Source organism: Somniosus microcephalus, chromosome 6 (assembly GCF_052327205.1).
Source record: "Somniosus microcephalus isolate GS21.2 chromosome 6, FLI_Smic_1.0, whole genome shotgun sequence".
Taxonomy (NCBI): domain Eukaryota; kingdom Metazoa; phylum Chordata; class Chondrichthyes; order Squaliformes; family Somniosidae; genus Somniosus; species Somniosus microcephalus.
In genome coordinates, this window is record NC_140992.1 from 93666322 (window position 1) to 93672949 (window position 6628).

The 6628-nt window shown below is 45.2% G+C and overlaps 1 pseudogene across 1 annotated transcript; it reads right to left on the bottom strand.

Annotated features, from left to right (window-relative positions):
• Window positions 1–4145: 4145 nt before the first annotated feature.
• On the bottom strand, window positions 4146–6422 carry LOC147115893 (lysophosphatidic acid receptor 6-like; annotated as a pseudogene). Its single transcript, XR_015078701.1, has 2 exons — window positions 6285–6422; window positions 4146–5573 (listed from the first exon to the last, which is right to left on the bottom strand). The product of XR_015078701.1 is annotated as a lysophosphatidic acid receptor 6-like (transcript).
• Window positions 6423–6628: the final 206 nt, after the last annotated feature.

Below are 6628 nucleotides of genomic sequence, written 5' to 3' on the forward strand. Positions count from 1 at the left end.
AATTTCTAGGCCAGAATATTTTTTAAATGGTGAGAAACTATTAACGTTGGTGTTCAGAGGGAATTGGGTGTCCTTGTACACGAAGCACAAAAATTTAACAGGCAGGTACAGCAAGCAATTAGGAGGGGAAATGGTATATTGGCATTTACTGCAAGGGGGTTGGTGTACAAGAGTAAGGGGCCTAGAAATTCAGTATAGCCACGTTTGGGGTGCTACAGCCTGGCGTTTGCTAAATTTAGCCCCCGGCGCAACTTAGCGCCACCTTCACCGATATTCAGTTGCATCGCCCCAAGAGGTTGCTGCTGCGCTAAAGCAGGCAATGCACGACTATCATAAGCCGCTAAGCCGGCGAGCCGGGGTGCTAACACCGAGGGCGGGCGTAGCGCAGGTGTGGCGAGTTTCTGAATGAAGGCAGACACGCTGGCACCGGTCAGCTCTTAAAGGGGGAGGGTCGACATGTTTGGCTGCCATGCCCTGCACACTGCAGCCCTGAAGCAAGGCCTGTCCATTGCTGGTTCATCAGTTCTACGCCCTGGACCATGGGGAAGCCCGCTATTCTTCCAAATCCCATTGCACGCTCTTGCTGCTTGTCCAGGGTCATGGGGAAGGAGATGTACTGATGTCTCCTTCTGAAAAGGGCATTGGTCACCAGGCGGATGCAGCAATGTACCGTGAAATGGGAGATGTTGGCAATGTCCACAGTAGCGGATTGGAAGGAGCCGGTGGCATAGAAGTTGAGAGCCACCGTCACCTTCACTGCCACCGACAGAGACGTCCTGCTCCTCAGCTGTGGCTGCAGATCTCTGCGAAGCAGGTGGCAGATCTCAGTGACCACCTCCCTTCTGAATCGCAGCCTCTGAACACACTGCTCCTCAGACATGTTCAGATATGAGAACTGCTGGCGGTATACCCTAGATGGGTAAGGCCTCCTGTGCCGACGCCTGTTGGCCCTTCTCCATCTGGCCATGACTGGCACTCTCTCACGGCGTCTCTGAGCCCTTTGAATGCAATGCAGAAAGCCAACGTCTCCACCCATTGCAGCCCCCATTATATGTGGCGACTCAAGGCTATGACACTGAAAGTTAAATTCAAGTGCAAAGCTCTGGCCTGAAGCCACAAGTACCTGTGCAAGGGTTGAGTCAAACCAGAAAGCTCTCTCCCTTTGTCTCTCTCCAAATATCCGTCTCTCACAAAGAAGGATTGAAGCAACAAGGATGCCATATATACTGCAGGAGGAGTCCCCTTTAATTAGCGCCCCCGTGCCCCGCAGCGACTGGGAACCGTTCCCCTTTACCAGTCACTGGGGGCGCCAGACGCACAATAGGCCGGCGCACAAAGGACATTGCACCATGAAATGACGTCAGGATCTGCGCGCGCTCAGTTGCGCGCGCGCAAAGGTTTTGCGCCGCCGCTAAATCGTAACTGAATTTCGCGAGAGGCGCAGATCGCGCCGCGCCCACTCGCTAGCCACTTAGCGCCCCACTTCTCACCCTCTTAAGGCACTAGCGGCTGGCGCAACCAACTGAATTTCTAGGCCAGGAAGTCTTGCTGCGATTGTACAGGGCTTTGATGAGACCACACCTGGAACAATGTTCCCTCTAATTTTTTTTTCACGTGCGGTCCCTTTAATTGACTTTGCGGCCCATTCAAATTTTTGCGCATGCATGGTTTCTACAATGTAAAAGCCGGCAGTGTTGACCTGGAGTATTGTACACAGTTTTGGTCTCCGTACCTAAGGATGGATATACTTGCCTTAGAAGGGGTGCAACGAAGGTTTACTAGATTGATTCCTGGGATGAGAGGGATGTCCAATGAGGAGAGATTGAGTAGATTGGGCCTATACTCTCTAGAGTTTAGAAGAATGAGAGGTGAGCTCATTGAAACATATAAGATTCTGAGAGGGCTTGACAGGGTAGGTGCTGAGAGGCTGTTTCCGGTGGTTGGAGTGTCTAGAACTAGGGAGCATAGTCTCAGGATAAGGGGCCGGGCATTTAGGACTGAGATGAGGAGAAATTTCTTCACACAGATGATTGTGAATCTTTGGAATCCTCTACCCCAAAGGGCTGTGGTTGCTCAATTGTTGAATCTATTCGAGGCTGAGATCGATACATTTTTGGACTCTAAGGAAATCAAGGGATATGGGGATCAGGCGCAAAAGTGGAGTTGAGGTCCGAGTTGAGCCACGAATGGCAGAGCAGGCTTGAAAGGCCATATGGCTTCCTCCTGCTCCTATTTCTTATGTTCTTATGAAAAGATTGAAGAAACACATGTGCAAAAGATAATTTGTTGAAGTGGTGTCATCAGACAGTTTTGTCGAAATTTACACCAATCTTCCCTTCGGTGAGTAATGACAAAATTTCCTGCAAATTTTATTGTCATATACCAGAACATGAAACCAGCACATAAAAGTGAAAATCAGCGTAAACAATCAGAGCCTGAAGAAATCATCGAACTTACAACATTTTCCTTTGAGTCCCTGTTTATGCATGAAAATTAAAGTTTGAAGCCATCAAACCATCATTTATGCACATTAGGCATAAAGAATGCAATTGTGGAAGTTTTTCCATTTTTAATACAAATGATTCTGATGCCATAAAATGCATTCAAAAATACAGAAACGATGTTGTAGGTCTCAGTGAGGAGAAATTTTAAAAATTGATTAAAACATTCACCGTAAAACATCAGAAATATGACTTTGTGTCCTGTTACAGCCCAATTAGAATTGGCATAAATTCAGGAAATTCACATGAGCTGCGCTTTTACAAGGGGTGGAGCTATATTAATGAACGACATAGAGCTTCAGTGAAGTGACTTACGTCCAGTTTTACAATACATCCAAATTTCCCCAATCTTTTATGCAGAAAATTGGCATTACGCTGTTATTTCTGTGCAAGTTTTCAGGAAATCCCAAGCCATGATATCCAGCTTAGGTCACAAGGGAATAGGCTTTGGTATAGTTCGATCTTCGACAGTACGTACAACCCCTAAATGTAAGACCACTGAAGGGAGTGACCAGACCCCCAGTACTTGAAAGTATATCTAAGGCAGAACCTTAACCTTGTAACATCCCCTTTTCATTTTTACAAGCAGGATACATTTACACAGAAGCAATAAAATACAGCAAATTATTGACGGTGTAAATTGTTTGAAAATAATAAAGATTGAATCATTCCTAAAGATATTAAAATGTCTTCTTCAGATCATATTTCTTACACAGTTAAATAATCAGCAAGGTGTTTGAAGAAACTACATTTCAGAGATCTCTGGTGTGATGTTATGGGGCAGCTTTAGGCAACCACACAAAACCCAGCTGTCAATTTAGACTCAATTGAAATGGAGCAAAAGTTATTGAGGGAAGTCTGCAGTATATATGCACCAGACAAAACGTCTCTGAACCAAACATCAAACATTAATTCATCAAGTTCAAAGCGCATCCTTTGTTTAGAATAATATGGTGAGACAGGTCAGGAACTTGGGCAGGGGGAGGACAGGAAATTGGGCTGGGGAGGTCAGGAACTTGGGCTGGGGAGGAGGAGGTCAGGAACTTGGGCTGGGGAGGAGGAGGTCAGGAACTTGCGCAGGGGAGGTCAGGAACTTGGGCAGGGGGAGGAGTTCATGAACTTGGGTGTCCCCTGGCTGGGGGTCTAGAACCAGGAGTCACAGTCTCAGAATTAGGGGTCAGCCACTTAGGACTGAAATGAGGAGAAATTTCTTCACTCAGAGGGTGGTGAATCTTTGGAATTCTCTACCCCAGAGGGCTGTGGAGACTCACTCGTTGAATATATTCAAGACAGAGATCGATAGGTTTTTGAATATTAAGGGGATCAAGGGATATGGGGATAGTGCAGGAAAGTGGAGTTGAGGTAGAAGATCAGCCATGATCTTATTGAATGGCGGAGCAGGCTCGAGGGGCCGAATGGCCTACTCCTGCTCCTATTTCTTATGTTCTTAAGTCTGTTCCAAGTAAGCTCTGTTCTGTCTGGAATCGACAGTCAGAAACGCTCGTATTACACTTTGCAAAGTAATGGATTACGTGGGCAGGGAGGATCTAATTACACATTCCAGAGAAACTGCTGGGTGTGTCTTGTCCTCCAAGGGGACCAATCAGCAATCAGGGCTTGTCATCAAGGGGGCCCAATCAGCGCTTCAGGTGTTGCAAATTAACACCTCCATAACTTTACTCCAGCCTCCATCTTAGTTAGTAAAGAAATATAAACTTCTGTCAACTTCCATGCTTCCCGCCTCCTCTGCTGTTGTCATTTACACCTCCTCTGGACCCATCGTTTGTTACTATACTTGTCTCATTATCACCTCCTTTTGCCTTGCACCTTTCCTTTTGTCATTTAGTCACTCCTGTCCTCCACTTTCTCACAAACCTTCCTTTTTGTTCTTTTCCTGTCCCCTTTTCCCTGGCTTTGTACTTGCTTAAAACCTGATCATCTCTAATGTTTCCCAGTTCTGAAAGGCCATCGACCTGAAACCCTCTCCACAGATGCTGCCTGACCTGCTGAGTGTTTCCAGCATTTTCTGATTTTATTTCAGATTCCCAGCATCCGCAGTATTTTGTCTTTGTTAAGTTCTGTCAACTGTCGTTTTCAAAAAAAATACACCGATTCTACATTCATAAAAAGAGACGTTCGCTACTGAAATCTACCTGTTTTCAGACAGAACAACGTGCACTTCCATCACGGTTCAGTTGCTTGTCTTTTATTTGACTTCCAGAACTCTTTAATGACAAAATAGTAGTAGATGGCATCCAGGACACAGTTTACATTTGCTAAACACAGGCTGATTTGGAAAAAGTTGCGCAGAGGCAGCAAGTAACTCTCCGATATCCAGCAATTCCGTGCTAAAAAGTACATCAGGATCCCCAGGTGTTGCGGTGTGAAACACACAAGGAAAGTTAACAGATTTGAAAGGACGATCTTCACGGACGCTGGATTTGGTCTCGGGTTTCAAGGCGTCGCTTCTCTGCAGAGTTCTGATGATCTGAATGGAGCAGAAGATCATGGGGAGGGCGGTGCATAGAAACAGGATTTGGATGAATGCAATAACAGGCACGTTCAAAGCCGACGGAGAATGGTTGAAAAAACAGGTTTCCGAGCTATTTTTAAAATATGTGTAGTTGATGCACCAAGACCAGGTGGCAATCCAAACTACGGCGCTGACCATCACCGCTTTCTTTGGGGATCTGACGGTTTTGGCCAGAAAGGGGTGTTTTATGGCGATATAGCGATCCACGCAGATGAACGTTATGATCAGGATACTTACATAGGTGTTCACATAGTACAGAGGCATCAAGAAGTTGCAGAATCTCTGACCCAGGGGCCACTCCCCGGTCTGGTAGGCGTAGATTTTGAAAGGTAGGGAGAAAAGTAGAAAGATGTCCGAAATGATCAGGTTGGTCATGTAGATGGTGGACTCTGTCCACTTTTTAAATTTAAAGCACAGGGTCCACAGTGCAATTATGTTGAGTACCAAGCCTAAAATAAACGTCGGCGGATTGACTATTAACTGAAATCGCTTCACAGAATCGCCCACTGTGTTTGACATGTTTGGTGAACAATTCATTGCTGAAAGAAACCGAATGAAAACGTGAATTGAATTCTCTACCACAGAAGGCAGTTGAGGCCAATTCATTAAATATATTCAAGAAGGAGTTAGATATATTTTTTAAGGCTAAAGGGATCAAGGGATATGGGGAGAAGGCAGGGGCAGGGTACTGAGTTTGGATGATCAGCCATGATCTCATTGAATGGCGGAGCAGGCTCGAGGGGCCGAATGGCCTCCTCCTGCTCCTATCTTCTATGTTTCTATGTTATCAAGATTAAGGAACTTCCAAATCTCACTCATTAGAAGCCATGCTCATTTTTTTGTTTTACAAAATGTGATTTGGTGTCTTTATCCCTTCAAAGTAATCCCAGCTCTTCTGTTTAAATCTGCCTGCCATTTTACATTCATAAATCTCACTCAAAGTTCCCTCTATGTTGATAGCCATCAGGTGAATTTTACAGTTATCTATTTCGCTCGCCTTCTAATTCATGCCCCCTAATTCCGGCTCTATAAATGTGCCGCTTTTGCATTACATTTTGAAGTTCTTCATTCCACACCGTCATAGAATGATACACCACAGAAGGAGGCCATTCGGCCCTTCGTGCCTGTGTAGGCCCTTTGAAAGAACTGTCCAATAAGTCCTACTCCCCTGCCCTTTCCCCATAGCTCTGCAAAATCTTCCCCGAAATGGTACACGATCGATCTATTAAAATATTGCAGAAAAAACTTACCACCTGCCAAGGTTTGGTTTATTTTTGCTGTGTGATTGGAATTGAGGTCGTAATTACACACTTGCTGCTCAGCGGTGGTCTAACTGCGAAAAGCTTGCAAACCTAGACCTCAATAGAAGCTTCCCCTTCCCTTTCAGATTTTTGGCAACCTATCAAACCGCAATAGAAATTAACATGAAAAACTGAGAAATTTTCATTGGTTTATATTTAAATAAAAACCACCAGCAACATTTTGCAGGCTGTTTGTTCAGCAATTTCCTTTTGAAAGCCACGATTAAATCTGCCTCCACCACCCTCTCAGGCAGTGCAATGCAGATACTAATCCCTCGCTGCGTAAAAAAGGT